Below are 21,373 nucleotides of genomic sequence, written 5' to 3'. Positions count from 1 at the left end.
GCTATCCACCAGGGTGATTTATTGTATTTTAAAAACTGCTAAAGAAATATGACAGCTTTAAAAAACACAATTTATTTTAAAAGAGGGGGTGAAGAGCTCCTGTCCTCAAAACACTGGTATATTGGTAGAAATAAGTGATTTGCTGCCCTGTATCAACATACATAAATGTACTTTGAAAAGATGTGGGGTACATGGTTTGCCAACAAAAAAAACTGATGGTTTAACCATGTAAGGACCGAGCCTCTTTCTGAGATTTGTTGTTTACAAGTTAAAAACAGTTTTTTTTGCTAGAAAATTACTTAGAACCCCCAAACATTATACATTTTTTCTAACACCCTAGAAAATAAAATGTTGTTGCAATACTTTCTGTCACACCATATTTGCGCAGCAGTCTTACAAGCACACTTTTTTTAGAAAAAATACACTTTTTTGAATTAAAAAGTAAGACAACAGTAAAGTTAGCCCAATTTTTTTATATTGTGAAAGATAATGTTACGCCAAGTAAATGTATACCCAACATGTCACGCTTCAAAATTGCGCCCGCTCGTGGAATGACGACAAACTTTTACCCTTAAAAATCTCCATAGGCGATTCTACAGGTTGCATGTTTTGAGTTACAGAGGAGGTCTAGGGCTAGAATTATTGCTCTCGCTTTAACGATCGTGGTGATATATCACATGTGTGGTTTGAACAACGTTTTCATATGCGGGCGCTACTCACGTATGCGTTCGCTTCTGCACATGAGCTTGTCGGGACGGGGCGCATTTAAAACTTTTTTTAAATTCTATTTTATTTTACCTTTTATTTTATTTTATTATTTTATTAACCTTTTATTTTTATTGTCACTTTTATTCCTATTACAAAGAATGTAAACATCCATTGTAATAGAAAAAAAGCATAAAATAAATATTGAACACGTCACCGTTTTTCTAGGTAAATATATTTCTAAAGGTGCTTTCGACATTAAATATTTACCACATCTCAGCAACAACTCATGCAATCCATACATACAAAGAAACCAAAACAATTAAGTTCAGAAATTAAGTTATGTGTAATAAGTGGAATGACACAGGGAAAAGTATTGAACATGCTAACTGAACTGTATTTAATACTTCGTACAAAATCCTTTGTTAGTGATGACAGCTTCAAGATGCCTCCTGTATGGAGAAACTAGTCACATGCATTGCTCAGGTGTGATTTTGACCCGTTCTTCAAATCTTGAAGGATCTGCGGGCCTCTTCTATGAACTCTGATCTTTAGTTCTTTCCATAGATTTTCTATTGGATTCATCAGATGATTGGCTGGGCCATTCTAGCAGCTTTATTTTCTTTTTTGAAACCAATTGAGAGTTTCCATGGCTTTGTGTTTGGGATCATTGTCTTGCTAAACTGTCCACCCTTATTTCATCTTCATTATCCTGGTAGATGGCAGCAGATTTTTTATTAAGAATGTCTTGGTACATTTTTCCATTCATCCTTCTCTCAACGATATGAAGGATGCCAGTACCGTATGCTAAAAAAGCCCCACACCATGATGTTCCCACCACCAAACTTCACTGTTGTGATGGGGGTGTTTTTGGGGAGATGTGCAGTGCCATTTGACCTCCGAACATGGTGTTTATTATGGCATCCAAAGAGTTCAATTTTGGTCTCATTTGACCAGACTATAATTTCCCAGTATTTCACAGGCTTGTCTAAATGTTGTGTGGCAAACTTTAAGGCCCCTTTCACACTATTGCAAGCGGCACTTTGCCGTCGGTATTTGGCCGCTAGCGGGGCGGTTTTACCCCCCACTAGCGGCCGAGAAAGGGTTAAAAACCACCGCAAATCGCCTCGACAGAGGCGCTTTGCCGGGGGGTATAGCCTCGCTGTCCCATTAATTTCAATGGGCAGGAGCAGTGAAGGAGCGGGGTATACCCCACTCCTTCACCACTCCGAAGATGCTGCTACCAGGACTTTTTTTCCCATCCTGCTGGCGCTCCGCTCCATTGTGAGAGCCCTCGGGGCTTTCACACTGGAGAGACAGCAGTGGCTGTTTCGGGTCAGTTTGCAGGCGCTATTATTAGCGCAATAGCGCCTGCAAACTTCCCCAGTGTGCAAGGGCCCTAAACAAGCTTCAACATGCTTTATCTTCAGCAAAGCAGTCTTGCATGGTGAGCGTGCACACAGGCCATGGCAGTTGAGTGCATTAATTCCAGGTCTTTCTAAAGCTCTCCACAAGTAGTCCTTGGCTCTTAAACAACTTTTCTGATACTTCTTTTCAGTCCTCTGTCAGAAATCTTGCGAAGAGCACCTGGCCGTGGCTGGTTTATGGTGAAATAATAATAAGAAATAAGATTCTCTGGTCTGATGAGACCAAGATAGAACTTTTTAGCCTTAATTCTAAGTGGTATGTGTGGAGAAAACCAGGCACTGCTCATCACCTGTCCAATACAGTCCCAACAGTGAAGCATGGTGGTGGCAGCATCATGCTGTGGGGGTGTTTTTCAGCTGCAGGGACAGAACTACTGGTTGCAATTGAGGGAAAGATAAAAGCGGCCAAGTACAGGGATATCCAGGACCAAAACCTTCTCCAGAGTGCTCAGGACCTCAGACTGGCCCGAAGAATTACCTTTTAACAAGACAATGACCCTAAGCACACAGCTAAAATAACGAAGGAGTGGCTTCACAACAATTCCGTGACTGTTCTTGAATGGCCCAGCCAGAGCCCTGACTTAAACCCAATTGAGCATCTCTGGAGAGACCTAAAAATGGCTGTCCACCAACGTTTACCATCCAACCTGACAGAACTGGAGAGGATCTGCAAGGAGGAATGGCAGAGGATCCCCAAATCCAGGTGTGAAAAACTTGTTGCATCTTTCCCAAAAAGACTCATGGTTATATTAGATCAAAAGGGTTCTTCTACTAAATACTGAGCAAAGGGTCTGAATACTTAGGACAGTGATGGCGAACCTTGGCACCCCAGATGTTTTGGAACTACATTTCCCATGATGCTCAACAACACTGCAGAGTGCATGAGCATCATGGGAAATGTAGGTCCAAAACATCTGGGGTGCCAAGGTTCGCCATCACTGACTTAGGACCATGTGATATTTCAGTTTTTCTTTTTTAATAAATCTGCAAAAATGTCAACAATTCTGTGTTTTTCTGTCAATATGGGGTGCTGTGTGTACATTAATTCTTTACCTCTCTCACCAAGGCTCTTCTCCCCCGATAGCTCAGTTTGGCCGGACGGCCAGCTCTAGGAAGAGTTCTGGTCGTCCCAAAGGTCTTATATTAAAGGATTATGGCCACTGTGCTCTTAGGAATCTTAAGTGCAGCAGAAATGTTTTTGTAACCTTGGCCAGATCTGTGCCTTGCCACAATTCTGTCTCTGAGCTCTTCAGGCAGTTCCTTTGACCTCATGATTCTCATTTGCTCTGACATGCACTGTGAGCTGTAAGGTCTTATATAGACAGGTGTGTGGTTTTCCTCATCAAGTCCAATCAGTATAATCAAACACAGCTGGACTCAAATGAAGGTGTAGAACCATCTCAAGGATGATCAGAAGAAATGGACAGCACCTGAGTTAAATATATGAGTGTCACAGCAAAGGGTCTGAATACTTAGGACCATGTGATATTTCAGTTTTTCTTTTTTAATAAATCTGCAAAAATGTCAACAATTCTGTGTTTTTCTGTCAATATGGGGTGCTGTGTGTACATTAATGAGGAAAAAATGAACCTAAATGATTTTAGCAAATGGCTGCAATATAACAAAGAGTGAAAAATGTAAGGGGGTCTGAATATATATATATATTGTATTCCTTTTTTGTTTTAACTCTATTATATTTCTCAATTTACATAGCACTGACAAAAGAAAATACATAGAACTACTCACACTGGTTTCCTGAAACCTGAAGAATCTCACAGTCCAATGTGATCCCCGCTACACTCATACACATTAGGAACAATTAGCAAGGAAACCACTTGTCCTACCCTTATGTTTTGGATTGTGTTTTTGGAGGAAGCTAAAGCACCCAGGAGAAACCATATGTAAATACAGAACATACAAACTCTAAACAGTCCCATCAGAAATTAAATTCTTGACCAACAGCTGCAGTGCTATTCACTATGCTACTATACCACATGAACAAATAGAAGGCAGAGGAGTTTTGTTTGGCTTGTTTCATGCTTCTTTAAAGAAGTGTTCTTTTTTTAACAGTATTGAGTTCGATGGGACAAACTACATACTGTGTTGTGTCCCATCTTCCTAAGTGCTTTGTAATGCTAGCTGTGATATTGGACAGGGCACACCGTCATCCAACACCTCACTAGTAAGGAGAAGGCTGCTTTGCTATGCCCCAGGCAAGCACTGGCAAGAGGACTGCAGAGGGAGATGATAATTCTTTTGGGCACCTTTCACATGCCTGTCAAACTCTCCTATGTAAGTGAATGGGGCTGCACCAAAACCACAAGTCAAATGCTTGTTCACAGTTGCGCCACGGTCCAGCAATGTAAGGTTGCCAATGCCATTCAGCAATAAAATAAAAGGTAAAATAAATGAAGAAGGAAAAAAAACAGACATCAGGAAGCAGTGGTATTGCCTCCTAAACATGGCTAACCTTTTTTCGCTGCCTCCTATAAGGCCGATCCACCACAGATTACTTTTCATGGGGGTTGGTAAATGATACTGCTGGTGTGAAAGGAGCGTAAGTTACATAACGTTCATAATACTGCATAAATAAAATTCCTCACCAGAGAATCTGCTTATACTCAATACTACATACAGAAGTTGTGCTCTAAAAATATTTCAGTATGCACATATAAAAGTATTGAGTCCAAATGCCAAAGCACAGAAATTTTCTTATTGTGCTTTATAACAGAATGCAAACTCCTGAACGCATTAAACATACACAGTTTTTTAGTAAACAGGAAACAAGAAAAATTGCAATGGCGCACAACCACAACCCAGCAATATCAGTTGTTAAAAGGGTAGAGGGTTAAATGAGACAGTACACTGAACATAGAGGAGAAGTAAACCATGTAGAATACTATAGATGACTAGTGTAGCAGGTCTTCATTCACTGATAGAAACAATGTATCCAAGGGAAATAAAATTGAAAACAAAAATGATATACTGTAACAATAGGGTAGCAAATAGCAAACATACAAACACATTCTTGAAGGTGTAGCTCAGTGGTTCTCAACTCCAGTCCTCAGGACCCACCAACAGGCCAGATTTTATGTATTACCTTGGGGAGATGCAGACAAGAATACTGCAATCACTGAGCAGCAAATTATATCACCTGTGATGTATTTCAGTTATCTTGCAAACCTGGCCTGTTAGTGGGTCCTGAGGACCGAAGTTGAGAACCACTGGTAGCTGATAACTGAAATTTGACCTAATGGCTAAAAAAATGGCTGAAACAAGGCTCCCTCCCTAAAGTGTTACTAAACCCACAACAGTAAAATCTGTATATGCAGTAACACATGCTTGTTATACTGTGGAACCTAAGGGTTTAATCCTCTGCATTCTGTAAAAGAGTTGTTTGATCTTGTATGCACAGATCCTCCTCTTCTTTCACTGATTCCAGAACAGGTCTGGATAAGACAGAGTTATTGGAGTCAGGCTGCACATGCTCAGTTTGGTGTGTATTGCTAGAGAGTTTTTTTTTTTCTTGGGAGAGTGCATGTGATCAGCACAGGGCCAATCAGCACTGTCCAGACAGAGGGTCAGGGTTCCTGCATCCTCATAGGACAGCCAGTGCAGTGGCAGTATCAAAACTCCTACCACAAGCTTTAACCAGACATTGATAGAAGTCATGAGACTGCTATATACTGCTGGTGAGAAAAGGTATTTAGAAGTCTATATTTACTAAAATAATTGCATTTCCATGCTCTGTGTACTGTGGGAGACCAGATATAGGGAATGCAGTGTCCTGGGTTTAGTAACACTTTAAGCTTGGAGAACAGATACTGTATCTGTTGTAGCTAAAATAAAAGCGAAAAATGGCGCCAAGTAGCCATATGGTGCAGTAAGTTCATTGAAATTTTCAAAAATTGTTGCACTTACAAGGGTATGCATGTCAGGACATATCTGTGAATGACAGCATCCAATCATAAATGGATGGTTTGGCATAATGAGCTGGGTGAGCCAAACTTCCCTGCAGGGCGAGCCCCTGATTCCACCAGGCTGCCGGGGGCTGCTGGAACAAAAGCTACTGGGACTGCTGCGATTGCTGGTGGAGGAGTCACCCTGAACAACACCACCACCATAGACTGTGGGCACGCTAGGAATGTGCTGCGAGCGCATTTCTGGCGCCTGCAGGCTGACGAAGGGAGTGTGCTGTCTCCTGAAATGCCTGTACTTAGAGAGCCAGCCTTTTTTATGTAATTTTGTGGTCTATATTTAGTTATGTAGGCTGATGAAGGGAGTGTGCTGTCTCCCAAAATAACATGGAGACACAACATATTGCATCTCTACATGATATACAGTATCTGTGTATTATATTACTATGTATTATAAATAATATTATCTATACCTTACCTGTCATTACATACAATAAAAAAAGTAAATGTGTGAACCACCTGGATATAAAGTTTATAGAGATCAATATATCTCAGTGTAATAATATGTCCAAAAAAAAATATGCATCAGCAGACCCCAACCAATCATATAAAAGGTAAATATTACATCAGATTGGCAGACAGGTTGATGGTTATGACCTAACAAATTCAGCTGGAATTATGTTAACTGTATTTGAACATTTATCTGAAAACAATTTTTGATTAATGAATTATGCCCAACCTGCCTCCTTCACCTTCATCCTGAACAATGTACCCACCCTGCACCCAACCCTTACTGACTGCCTACAGATTTAGAGGATGTATACAGTGAGTTAATTCCATTGAGCTGTACATAAAGTTTCTACCGCCTGGAAAACATATACAAGAAAAAAAAAAAAAAGCTTCAAAGGTTTAAAAAAAAAAAGTAAATGGTACCTTAAAAACACTTAGGCGTTAGGCACATAGAGTGAAATGGCCCTAAATACAGTATGCCCAGGCATACATCCCTGAACACAAAGGGCACTAAACATGAGTACCACTCAGTTCAGAGTTTAGTTCAGTTCAGCTTTACACTTTGACAGCCTGAGGTGGTAGCAGCTATTGTGACTGGACAGATAGACTTGCACAGAGTCGCACAGTATTGAAGGCCTCTTGAGCTACTATAGGGAAAGAGAGCCTTGACTGATGGGGGCATGGCCAGGTGCTGGGCAATGCAGTGGGTGAGTGGTCACCAAGGATAGTTCGAACTATGGGGGATGGGCTGGGCTGGGCCTGAGCTCAGAAAAGTATTGCCCCAGGGAATTCTGGACCTTTTGAAGAACGTGGCTGGAAGAGCTGCCCACCCTCCTGTCCCTTTTTCCTTGATGGTATGTCACAGCTTGCTGCAGTTTCTTGACCTTGCCAGCATTAAAGTTGTTGTAATGAGCTATGCCCTTGATTGGAAATTGGAAGTAGACTGCTGTCCAGCACTTATGGTAAGGGCAGGCCCCTTTTGGAATTCAAATAGTTAATGTTAAAGCATGCTCACAGTACAACTGTGACTGGCACTGGTTTAAAGTGTTTACATGTTATGTGTTGGAATTTAAATAAAGCTGTGGCCTTGCCCTTTCCAACCGAATGGTTGTAAGCGTGTTTTCTTAAATGGGGTGAGGGAGCGGGGGGGGGGGGGGGGGGGGTTGGGGTTATCTCATTAGGTCTACGGTTGATTTGTATCTAGGCGCCCATTGTGCCTCAGCAGTCAAGCAGAATTATTGTGCATTATTATGATTACTTACATTCATCCTCCTTGCTCATATGTATATGTAAGTATTAAAGCAAAACTAAAGTTTGTACTATCATATTCCACCCAATGCAGTCCTCTAACCTACAAAAAAGATTATTTCAGTAATTCTCTGGCAATATACCCAAGCTTCATACAGGCACTATTTTGGGACAAAGATGCACACAGATGACACCCCATGCTATGATTGATATGAATTTATCCCAGTGCCAGTTCCCAAAGGAAGCTTAAAGCTGGCCATACTCTGATTAAATTTGGTGGGTTCAGCAGGGACCAGCCTAATTTTGATTAGTGTGTGGCTGTCCCCATTCAACAGAAGTTTAGTGACTTCTGTCAAAGGGACATGCTGGAAAAATGCTTTCAATCAGCAGGTCCCTCTGTCAGCATTCAATGTTCCAGTGGGGGAATTTCTCCATCCACCTTGCTTGAATGAAAAAAAAAATTATCTATGGGCAGCTTTAAGCTACTGTCAGGTAAGTATTGGGAGTATTTTTAGCAGATTAGGTTAGAAGACCGAAATGTAGATTTCCTTTAAAATAAAGAACAAAGCATCCTTCTGACGACAGGAAGCCTCGCTTATGTCTGGTTCCTTTCGGCATTATTTTCATCCCTACTATTTCCATATTTGAAAAAAAGACCTGTCAGTGTCTTCATTACTCACTCTGGTACTTCATGAATACAAAGGCTGAATTTTGTTGCCATCTCTACAAAGATGTTAGCACATTATAGGGTAGAACTGAAATATGTAAAAATGCTTTTGAACACCAGACTCTAACTTATTTTCATTATTTATACGTACATACAAAAGATAACTTAAGAATCCTTAAAAACTGAAGGTGAATTCCAGCTTTTTTCATGTCAAAATTACTCCTTTATAATGTATTTGTTGTTAAAGGAGCACTCCAGATAATAGAAAAATGAATAATTAATTAATTGAATAGCTCATTGACCCTTTTGCTGCCAGAGGTGTTTTGCATTTCTTTCACACGTTTAAAAAGGGGAGCACTAATTGGGGCCCCCTTTCACACTGGATTGACAGGGGAGGCGCTTTACAGGCGCTACTTTTAGTGCTATAGCTCCTGTAAAGCATCTCAGTGTGAAAGTAGCCTTATGCCGCGTACAGACGATCAGAAGTTCCGACAACCAAACCGCGGATTTATTTCCGACGGTTGTTGGCTGAAACTTGTCTTGCATATACACGGTCACACAAATGTTGTTAGAAGTTCTGAAGAACGCGGTGACGTACAACGCGTACGACGAGCTGAGAAGAATGAAGTTCAATAGCCAGTGCAGCTCTTCTGTTTGATTCCGAGCATGCGTGGACTTTTGTGCGTCGGAATTGTCTGCACACGCTCGGAAGTTACGACAATGGTTTTTGTTTTCGGAAAATTTGAGAAACAGCTCTCAAATCTCAAACGGAAATTCCGACACGAAATGTCCGATGGAGCCTACACACGGTCGGAACTTCCGACAACAAGCTCACATCGAACATTTGTGGTTGGAAATTCCGATCATGTGTATGCGGCATTAAGGTTTATTGTGTTAGGTTGCGCTTCCCTTTCTATTGTGCTTCAAAAATGAAATTAAGATTTACAACCTAACTAGAGGAGGGCACTACTAGACATGTGCATTCGTTTTTGTCCAAATGTACTTTCGTCCGAATTTCGGGTATTTTCGTTATCGTTTTAACAAACGATAATGAACATGCAGAATCCGAAAACCGTAAGAGCCGACATAAACAAATGCTTTATTTTCGTTTTCGCTGCGTCAACAGTTCGATATGGATAGAAGATTCGACATGACGCTGACAATAGTGATCTGTGCCCATCAAACCTGTGGTCAAATGTGCCTAACCTTAACTCTATTAGTCCAAGATTATTCAACATAGAGAGAAAAGATTCTACATAGAGAGAAAAGATTTGACATGAAGATTCGACGAAGCAGTCGCCGCGAGCGGACATTTATGGTCAAATGCTCAGCCCATAGGCTATAAAAGAATTCTAATGTTGGTTGACTAGTAATAATAATTAATAAATAATAAATATAATAATTACTAGTGTCATACAACATTAGAATTCTACTATAGCCTGTAGGCGGAACATTCGACTGGAAATGTACGATTGCGGCGTCGTACAGTTTAGCTGCTCTGTCGAATCTTCTTAGAACATTCGACAGACACCATAAGCCTTCAATGACAGATTCAACCTTAATTATTTTGGATTTTCGGACAAATGCATTTTTTAATGAAACAAAATAAATAAAAACGAATTTGAGGAGTAACTAAATAAATGTATTTTTCGGACGAAAATGAAATTCCGAAACAAAATATTTCAGTGTGCACATGTCTAGGCACTACAAATGTATAAGCAAGACTGAGCAAAGCTAAAAAAACATAAATGTTTCAAAGCAATCGGATCCCACATATGTAAACCTACCGAAATTCTGAATATACTAAATGTTATGGAAACCTGAATGTCTCAATGAAATATAGAGAATCCAGATGCTGGGCAAATGTAAGAGAATTAGGAGAACATGCAGATGGATGGGGGAAACTATTGTGCTTTATGAATCTGGCAAATCAATCATTCCAACTTTAGATGTATGGTTTTAACAAAATCTGTGGCTCTAAGACAAATTTAAAAAACGTAACTGTTAATACATGTATGTGATATACCCCACGAGACTGCCATGACACATACTTTTGTTACATATGTAGACTGCATTGTCTAAACATTACACTGTGTAACAAAATTTCTGCTTCTGCTAATGCAAACAGCAACCAGCAAAGAACTCAAACATAACGCTGCAGTGAGATTTTAACAAACAAGTCATTGATAAATTACTATAATTACATGTAAAATGTCAACGAAGATCCTGATGAAAGACTTTAACACACCCATTACTGATAGATCCATGGTTGTCTTACATTGTCATTAATTGTGCTTAGAAACTGTTCAGCACTGTGGGAACCTGGCCATGCCTCTACCCAACTATCAGAATTGTTCTCCTTTATATCTTTGTCTTTTTCAATGTACTGTTGCTTGAACTGCAGTTACAGTAAATTGCTATTAATTGCTTTGCAGAAAATCACATGAAACTCATTACAGATTAACCGAGAAGTCATCCATCCAAATGCACAACTCAGCCACAAGACAGCTCTGTGAAACTTACCCGGCTGGATGACACTTGAGAAGTGAACAGAACAATTACACCTAATGCACTTTTATGTGCATGAGTCAAGGTGATGTCATACGGTAATGTTGCTATGGCAACAGGAAAAGGAGGAGTCCCAGGCATAGCAAGATAATAACTTTACAGCTACACAGGTGATTCTCACCCCTCTCTCTAGGCAGGATTTAGTCATACAGGAGCAAAGAACACTACGGCAAAGGTGAAGCTCTTGCCAATAGCAAACTCTTAGGCTTCATCCTTCAAATAAATGGCTAGATGTTCTTGTCACTAAAGTCTAGAATTAAAGCAAATCCTGTATTAACTAGCGTTCAAACTGCCCAAAGAACTTGTACCTATCTCGCCAGACCCCCCACAATGTGTACAAAACCCACAACGACTAATAGTGAAGTGGGATGAAGTTGGAGCTCCCCATGCTTTAGGTTTTTGGGGGCACCTTGCAGCTTAAAAGACCTTCAATATTGGTGACGTTGTTCTTTACAGCTTCCTACCTTCAACCCTTAGTAACACCCACCTAACAAAATACCTTCAGTCCCGCCCCAGAGAGCTTCGCTGTGCAGTCTTGCCCATCCTAATGGCCCATACACACGATCTGAAAATCTGACAAAAACTACCGCTTTCGAAGCGATCGTACGATAATCGGATCATTAGTACAGAGTTTTTGAGAGCCAAATCACGACAGTTCTTTCGATATCATCTGATCTGACAAACATGAAAATTTTTCTCATGCGATACTGGATGGTACGATTTTCGTTTAATCATTACAGTTGTCGGCCGAAAATACAATAGAAATTGGTCAAAAAATCCCAATAAGCGTATATTGATTGGTTTGCGCAAAAGTTATAGCGACTATAAACTATGGGATATTTTTATTTATTACATTTTTTTTGCTAATTATGGTGGCAATCAGCGACTTACAGAGGGACTGCGATATTGCAGCAGACATTCTGACACTTTTTGGGGACCAGTGACACTAATACAGTGATCAATGCTAAAAATATGCACTGTACTAATGACACTGGCTGGGAAGGGTTAACATGAGGGGTGATCAAAGGGTTACCTGTGTGCCTAGACGGTGTTTTACTATACTGTGTGAGATGCTTTTACTAGGGGAAGATATAGAATTTTCTCCCTGCTTTAAAGAGAGACAAACTTCATCCCTTCCCTTCTGTTAGAACGGTGATCTGCCTTGTTTACATAGGCAGGTCACAGTTCTGTGTCTCTACCTGAGGATTGGCGGGTGCTGGAGGACATTGAGTACCCTGCATCCACAGATCGGCTTCTGCTGTGTGTAAATATAGCGGTGTGCATGCCTGCTCCCTACCGGGAAGTGTCAGATCGCGTATGTATACGTGATCCATCGCGCAGGTGCTGCCCTGTAGCAGTAAAGCTGCTATAAGGCAGACTTAAAGCAGTTAAGCTGACTCCGGGTCCCAAGAAAGCAAAGGTAAGTGCACTCCTGTGACCCAGAAGAGATATATGACCAAAAAAATCTTTGGCCATAGTTCTTTTTTAAGTCTACATGCATCTGGGAATAAGATAGATGACCTGTATTTTTTTAAATAAACTGAACAACTCCAACTCCGCATGTGCCAAATTCCAATTCCCATATACCACTGCTGCTGTATTGTGTCACACCATCTTACCATTTATTTTTTATCTCTAACTTTGATTATAGGACTAACTTGCTGATACAATATCAGATTTGTCAGAAAAGTGCAGACATTCACTGCACTTTTGGAAGTAGGACACTTCGTTTCACTGACTGAATTAGCAAGCTGGTCACAGCTAGAATCATCAATGAACCAATTCCTCCCAACTTGAATCTACTTTAATGTACCATTTGGGGCTACAACTTTTATTACCTTACTTTTTAACTACAAATAAAAATGCAAACTATGCAAAGTCCAAGAGACTAGAACAAAAAATATGCAGGCTACAAGCATCTATCGCTTTGTTTTCAAATTGTTACTCTGTGTTGCTTAATAATTAGCTTTAATGCCTGACATTACAAACATTGATTATCTTATAATAATGGTTTTGTTTTAATGGTGGCTTTGAGTGCACGCTGGTCATTAGTTAATGTTTTTCTATTTAGCTGATGTCCAGTCATCTAGACTAATCCAAGAGAAAAATAAGATACAGTATCTCACAGAAGTGAGTACACCCCTCACATTTTTGTAAATATTTAATTATATCTTTTCATGTGACAACACTGAAGAAATGACACTTTGCTAAAATGTACAGTAGTGAGTGTACAGCTTGTATAACAGTGTAAATTTACTGTCCCCTCCAAATAATTCAACACACACAACCATTAATGTCTAAACCGCTGGCAACAAAATTGAGTGCACCCCTAAGTGAAAATGTCCAAATTGGGCCCAAAGTGTCAATATTTTGTGTAGTCACCATTATTTTCAGCACTGCCTTAACCCTCTTGGGCATGGAGTTCACCAGAGCTTCACAGGTTGCCACTGGAGTCCCATTCCACTCCCCCATGACGACATCAAGGAGCTGGTGGATGTTAGAGACCTTGCACTCCTTCACCTTCCGTTTGAGGATGCCCCACAGATGCTCAATAGGGTTTAGGTCTGGAGACATGCTTGGCCAGTCCATCTCCGTTACCCTCAGCTTCTTGAGCAAGGCAGTGATAGTCTGGGAGGTGTGTTTGGGGTCATTATCATGTTGGAATACTACTTCAGTATGTCACAGTACATGTTGGCATTCATGGTTCCCTCAATGAACTGTACCTCCCCAGTGCCGGCAGCACTCATGCAGCCCCAGACCATGACACACCCACCACCATGCTTGACCGTAGCAAGACACACTTGTCTTTGCACTCCTCACCTGGTTGCCACCACACATGCTTGACACTATCTGAACCAAGTAAGTGTATCTTGGTCTCATTAGACCACAGGACATGGTTCCAGTAATCCATGTCTTTAGTCTGCTTGTCCTCAGCAAACTGTTTGCGGGCTTTCTTGTGCATCATCTTTAGAAGAGGCTTCCTTCTGGGATGACAGCCATGCAGACCAATTTGATGCAGTGTGCGGTGTAAGGTCTGAGCACTGACAGGTTGACCCCCCACACCTTTAACCACTTAAGAACCAGCCTCGTTTTGGATTTTAGGTGTTTACATGTTTAAAACAGGTTTTTTTGCTAGAAAATTACTTAGAACCCCCAAACATTATATATGTTTTTTTCTAACACCCTAGAGAATAAAATGGCGGTTGTTGCAATACTTTTTTTTGCACTGTATTTGCGCAGCGGTCTTATAAGCGCACTTTTTTTTTGGAAAAAATTCACTTTTTTTAATAAAAAAATAAGACAGCAGTAAAGTTAGCCCAATTTTTTTTTATATTGTGAAATATAATGTTACGCCAAGTAAATTGATACCCAACATGTCACGCTTCAAAATTGTGCCCGCTCGTGGAACCTCAAAAAACTCCATAGGCGACGTTTAAAAAATTCTACAGGTTGCACGTTTTGCGTTACAGAGGAGGTCTAGAGCTAGAATTATTGCTCTCGCTCTACTGGTCACGGCGATACCTCACATGTGTGGTTTGACCACCGTTTTCATATGCGGGCGCTACTCGCGTATGCGTTCGCTTCTGCGTGCGAGCTCGTCGGGACGGGGGTTTTTTCAAAAAAAAATTTTTTATTTTTATTATTTATTTTACATTATTTTATTTATTTTTACACTGTTTAAAAAAAAAATTGTGTCACTTTTATTCCTATTACAAGGAATGTAAACATCCCTTGTAATACAAAAAAGCATGACAGGACCTCTTAAATATGAGATCTGTGGTCAAAAAGACCTCAGATCTCATATTTACACTAAAATGCAATAAAAAAAAGTCATTTAAAAAATGTAATTGAAAAAAATATGCCTTTAAGAGGCATGGGCGGAAGTGACGTTTTGACGTCGCTTCCGCCCAGAGTGGGCGCCATCTTAGCCTCACTCGTCTCCAGGCACAGCGCGGAGTACGATGGCTCCGGTAAGCGGCGGAGGGCACCAGATCACGGCGGGAGGGCCCTCTCCCACCACCGATAAAAGTGATCTCGCGGCAAATCCGCCGCAGGGACCACTTTTATCAGAAAGCTGGCCGCCGCATGAAAACGGGGACACAGGGGTTATGGCTAGCTGCTGCCATAACAACGACATCCACCGTCAACGTTTGGACGTACATCGGCGTGCAGCGGTCGGCAAGTGGTTAACCTCTGCAGCAATGCTGGCAGCACTCATACATCTATTTCCGAAAGACAACCTTTGGATATGACGCTGAGCATGTGCACTCATCTTTTTTGGTTGACCATGGCAAGACCTGTCCTGTTAAACCACTGTAGGGTCTTGGCCACCGTGCTGCAGCTCAGTTTCAGGGTCTTGGCAATCTTCTTATAGCCTAGGCCATCTTTATGTAGAGCAACAATTTTTTTTTCAGGTCCTCAGAGTGTTCTTTGCCATGAAGTGCCATGTTGAACTTCCAGTGAGAGCGATAACACCAAATTTAACACAACTGCTCCCCATTCACACCTGAGACCTTGTAACACTAACAAGTCACATGACAATGGGGAGGGAAAATGGCTAATTGGTCCCAATTTGGACATTTTCACTTAGGGGTGTACTCACTTTTGTTGCCAGCTATTTAGACATCAATGGCTGTGTGTTGAATTATTTTAAGGAGACAGCAAATTTACACTATTATACAAGCGGTACACTTACTATTTCTTCAGTGTTGTCACATGAAAAGATATAATAAAATACTTACAAAAATGTGAGGGGTGTACTCACTTTTGTGAGATACTGTAAATAGGAATATGACATCCTGGGATGTGCTGGCCAGTGACTAGACAACAAAAGCATACCGTCATGTTTTCCATTGTAATACGTTTTTTGGCCTGTCTGAATCAGTGCATTTGTGGAACCATCTGTATAAAATGGCTATAGTTCTACACATTTGGCAATAAGTCTCAATAACAGGATTTGCAAGGTTTGTTGCCAAAATAAAGTGGATTTACATCATAGGTTAGTAAATTTTGGCAAGGAATCAGTTATCAAGGTAGAGTGAGCTCTTGAGAACATTGGAAACGGAACACACCTATTTTTTTTTCTGCTAGCACTAGTTAGTTGTTTTTGATGTCCATTCTCTGAATATTAAAAAGGTACAAGAGAAAACATGCTTGTGAACGAAAATAAACCCCTACACACTTTAGTGCACACCTTTTTTTCTTGTATATTTTATGTTTGGCATCACAGTGACCCTAGAAACCGTCCATATATATTCATATCTAGCACAACAGCACACAGAACCTGGAAATTCAAGTCTCACCTCATTAATTAGAAGCAGCACCTTTTTTGTATACATCCGCCCCCGCATTCTTAGATTTTCACCATAGTGTCCCTGGAAAGTCCCTGTGACTTCATCCTTGAGTCAAACTAGCACGTAGGCTAAAAAAAAGCACTCTTCCCATCCCTGATTCATCAACATGAAGTCTCTGAAACCCTCCTGGGTCCATCCACATCTTAGCACTACAGGGGTTGATTTACTAAAACTGGAGAGAGCAAAATCTGGTGCAGCTGTGCATGGTAGCCAATCAGCTTCTAACTTCAGCTTGCTCAATTAAGCTTTGACAAAAAAAACTGGAGCCGATTGATTTCTAGGCAGAACTGCACCAGATTTTGCACTCTCCAGTTTTAGTAAATCTCTCCCAATGTGTCCTAGTTGGGGTTTACTGCTGAACAGAGATCACCCGATTACCTAGCATTTATTACAATAAGTGGTAATAAACCCTAAAGCAATCATTTATTACATTGCAGCTTACCATGTCTTTTTCCTACCATTTAAAGTGGATGTAACTCTGATTCAGGAAATGTGACCTAGGCACATATATCTGCAGTATTTTCTTATCTCCCTCCAAAGCAGGAGGGAGATAAGAGTCCTGTGTCCTTCTGCTGCTCTGTTCTTCTGTTATCAGCACGATAACTTCTGAAAAGTTCTCTGACACCTGAGATAAAACCAGCCTGAAATTTGTGTTGGGGTTGGTTGCCTTTAAATAGGTTAGCAGAGAGCGGGTCTATTCAAAGCACAGTTCTGCACATTCCTTCCTTCCTCTGCCTATGTGGAGTGAGGGTGTGTGCCTTTTCCTCCAATCAGCTGTCACACAGTGTATGCCAAGACTCCACACCCAGTGCTGAACAGGAAGAGAAAATTTCTAACACGATGTGTACTTTATAAGAATATAGCAAACTGAAGACGGCAGATGTGCATGTAAAACTTATGTAGGGATTTGTTTCACCTCTGTGTATAATTTGAGGCTGTTCACTTCACTGGGTATATGTGAGGGTTTACATCCACTTTAAATGTTATGGCTGCATTATTCTTCCTTTTTAGGCTTGCTTTCTTCTATTTTCATCTGGTGATCCAGCCAGTAAGTCTGTTTTTTTTTAATTTTTCAACACACTTTCCAACAGAATGTATCAGTTACAGACATGAGAAGAACCATTTAAAATTAGCAGGGGTGCTTGCAGTGATCAGCTTTTATTTATTTATGTAAAACCCTTATCTCAAATGGAAAAAAAAACTGTTTGCGGTAACTGCTAAGTGTCAGAGTTCAGATTCAATTTGTTACTGCATTTTAATCTGCTTCTCAAACAGATAATCAGTAAAACCATACAACAAACGCTTTAGAATATATAATAATTTTCAAATAAGTCCATCAATGTGATAAACACATATACTCCAAAAGATGACAGTCCATTTAAATAAAGAACAGAGTCTGGATGTGCAATCCCAATGGTAATCCCAATCCTGTGCCAAAACTCTACAAGTCTATTATCGAAGATGTTATTGAAGGCGTAAGTGAACATTTTGCTGAAGAGGGTGTTGATGAGCAGGTTTTCAAGGAACTTAAGCAATTATGGAAAACCAAAGTTATGCAGTCCAAAGCAACAGAGGGATTCTTCAGAGATCACTGTAATGTGCCACAGTTTGTTCTTCAGTTGCCGCAGCATTTGCATCAGTCTCTTCATACATCAACAGAATTTTTTCCATGCGCTGGGCTGAGTATGGACATTTGTTTGGATGATTACAAGGCTGAACCCTCCGTGGATGAGATCCTATCCCTTACGAGAGCCACAGGGATGAGTGGAAATAAAAAGTGAAATTGACCTCTATAATTTGAGATCCAAAGTCTTTGGTAAGAGGCGTGCGTTGTTATGTGGACGGTTTTGCACGAGCACCTTGCCACTATTTATTTTGCCGAGTTTTTGCACATGTAGACACTGGGATTTCTTTATTTAAATGGACTGTCATCTTTGGGAGTATATGTGCTTATCACATTGAAGATTGTTATATATTCTAAAGCTTTTGCTGTATGGTTTCACTGATTATCTGTTTGAGAAGCGCACCTGGTCACTTTTGTATTTAACTATTTGAGTCTTATATTCAAACTTTACTGGATAGCGGCTCTCTGAACTTCAAAGTTACTCATATATACACACCAGTTTGAATTATTTATTTTATACTTTCGGTGATATTTGACATTTTTTTCCTCTATTTTTCAGTTAAGTGGATAGGTACAGGATTTCTTATTCTTTCTTATTCTTATTTCTTATTAAGAAATTTAAATCTGCTAATACATCTAACACTCACCTTACCCCGGACTGACAACACTGCTTTCCAAAGGTGTCCCCTGTGCTTTTTGATTCAGGGTGGGGGCACATTAATACAGGAGGTGTGTTACTCGCCAGATCACCAGGTGAAAACAGAGGAAAAAGCCTAAAAAAACAAACAAACCTAATGCATCCACCACTTCTAATGATTGGTAAGCTGCAATATAATACATCTTTGGCTTTTCGGTTTAATGCTGTTTTTTTACGGAATGGATTACTTATAGTGATAAAAAAGGAAGACATTTTTTTTAGTGCCAAGCGGCTGTTATTGTTACCAGTTTTTGGAGGAAAACATAGCTGAAAACTGAGAGTTTACCTATTTTTCATATAAGCAAGGGGGGTTTTGTCACAACAGAATTAAGCTAACTTAGCTGTAATTCTGTAAGCCCTCTCTCTTGTGAAACATTCAGGTCTGTACATACAGACAAACTGCATGTATAATAATTACAGTGAAGACATTCTCAATAGCAATAAATCATTCATTTCTAGACATGTGCATTCGTTTTCGTCCGAATTTCGGGTATTTTCGTTATCGTTTTAACAAACGATAACGAACGTGCAGAATCCAAAAACTGAAAGATCCGACATAAACAAATGCTTTATTTTCATTTTTGTTGTGACAACAGTTCACTATAGATAGGAGATTCGACATGAGGCTGACAATAGCGATCGGTGTCCATCGAGCCTGTGGTTGAATGTGCCTAACCTTAGCTCTATTAGTCCAAGATTATTCTACATAGAGAGAAAAGATTCAACATAGAGAGAAAAGATTTAACATTATAGAGACAATAGCAAAAAAGGTAGAATGTGCCTAACCTAACTCTATTAGTCCAAGATTATTCGACAAAGAGAGAAAAGATTCGACATGAAGATTCGACGAAGCAGCCCCAGCGAGTGGACATTTATGGTCAAATGCTCAGCTCATAGGCTATAAAAGAATTCTAATGTTGGTTGACTAGTAATAATAATTAATAAACATAATTATTACTAGTGTCATACAACATTAGAATTCTACTATAGCTTGTAGGCGGAACATTCGACCGGAAATGTACGATTGCTGCATCGTACAGTTTAGCTGCTCCGTCGGATAAATGCATTTTTTAACGAAACAAAATAAATAAAAACGAATTTCGGGAGTAACTAAATAAATGTATTTTTCGGACGAAAACGAAATTCCGAAACAAAATATTTCAGTGTGCACATGTCTATTCATGCAGCAAATATAAAAACATAGGGGGTTCATTTATTAAAGCTAGAGTGCAAAATCAGTTACACTTCTGGATTGAAACCAATCAGCTTCTAACCTCAGCTTATTCAATTAAGCTTTGGCAATAAAACCTGGAAGCTGATTGTTTCTTTGCAGAAGTGTGACTGATTTTACACTCTTTAGCCTTAGTAAATAAACCCCACAGTGTAATCACATTTATCTATGAACTGCAGAAATCTATATTTGTCTGGAACCATATTAAAATAAGTAGAACCTTGTTTTATACAAAAGTTTATTCAAGTGACCAACGATCGCTGTCCAAAGGAGAACATCCATAAAGGCTCAGATTTGCAGTTACCAGCGTACAGCTGTGGCCTGTCACTCACTTGTACAGGCAGCTGTATGCAAACACCTATACTCCCGAGAGCAGAAATATATGCTTCTAGTCACAGAAGGCTGTCAAAGTGTTGCCAGAGACTGCAAACATTGTATAGAACATGCTGGAGACAAGCTGTAGAAGAGTCATAAACTGGGGACACATCACATGAAACTGGAAGAGGTCATCGCTTTTACAAATCAATGCTTCCACATTTGTGCTCTGTAGAGCTCTTACATGAGCTACATTTAATAAGCAAAAAAAAAAGAGATATGGGATAGACAAAAAAAAAAAAAAAAGTAAAATAGCGTAAACAAAATTAATGAAACCACTTAAGGCCAGTCAAAGACTAAGCAATTTTCTTTCCTGTACATGGGTTGCAGGAAAGAATATGTCTCGATTCCCCCATCAACACAGAACGTGTTGACAGGAGAATCCCTCCCGCGGAGCCATTGTGTTCTCTCCGTGGGGGCAAGGGAAGCCGTCCCCACAGGGAGAACACAGTGATTACAGGCAGTCCCCGAGTTACGAACAGGCTAGGGACTGTAGGTTTGCTCTTAAGTTGAATATGTTTGTAAGTCGGAACAGCATGGGCAGAACGACAGATATGTAGTTTTCCGATGTTCCATTGAATGTGCCCGCCGTTGAAAAGGGTCCGTCGAATGTGCCCGCTGTCAAAAAAGGGTCCGTCAAATGTGCCCGCCATCGAAAGGGTTCTGTCGAATGTGCCCACCGTCGAAAAGGTTCCGTTGAATGTGCCTGCCGTCCCGTTCCTAAGTAGGAGTCGTTTGCAAGTCGGATGTTCATAACTCGGGGACTCCCTGTACTTCTAGCAGCTATAACAGCCACTAGCAACAATTGCATATAAATTCCATCAGGCTGGTTGTACCCAAGTTGACCACACACTCAACTTGGGTACAATCAGCCTGCCCATACATAATTCAAATCTCGGCGGTTTCCTTCTGAACTGGCTGAGATTCGAACCATCTATGCCCGGCTTTAACTACTAGACAATAATCAAAATGATACTTTCCCTTCGATAACATGAGTAAGCAAAAAAAAGATCACTGTTTGCAGGAGCCCCAAGAGCCATACAATAGGTG

The 21,373-nt window shown here is 40.3% G+C and overlaps 1 protein-coding gene across 2 annotated transcripts in view; it reads right to left on the bottom strand.

The window, feature by feature from the left end:
• CSGALNACT1 (chondroitin sulfate N-acetylgalactosaminyltransferase 1) overlaps nt 1-21,373 on the bottom strand; it is a 537,378-nt gene that overhangs the window by 347,281 nt on the left and 168,724 nt on the right. Inside the window, exon 1 of one of the 2 annotated variants that reach the window (XM_073598160.1) lies at nt 10,998-11,067. The exons of the other annotated variant lie outside the window; for it this stretch is intronic. The gene's annotated coding sequence lies outside the window, so the exon portion shown is untranslated. Of the gene's footprint in view, nt 1-10,997; nt 11,068-21,373 lie in introns of those variants that run through there. 2 annotated transcript variants of the gene reach the window in all.

Source organism: Aquarana catesbeiana, linkage group LG01, assembly GCF_042186555.1.
Source record: "Aquarana catesbeiana isolate 2022-GZ linkage group LG01, ASM4218655v1, whole genome shotgun sequence".
Lineage (NCBI taxonomy): Eukaryota > Metazoa > Chordata > Amphibia > Anura > Ranidae > Aquarana > Aquarana catesbeiana.
The sequence above is the reverse complement of the archived record's forward strand: the minus strand, read 5'-3'. Positions and strand labels throughout refer to the sequence as shown.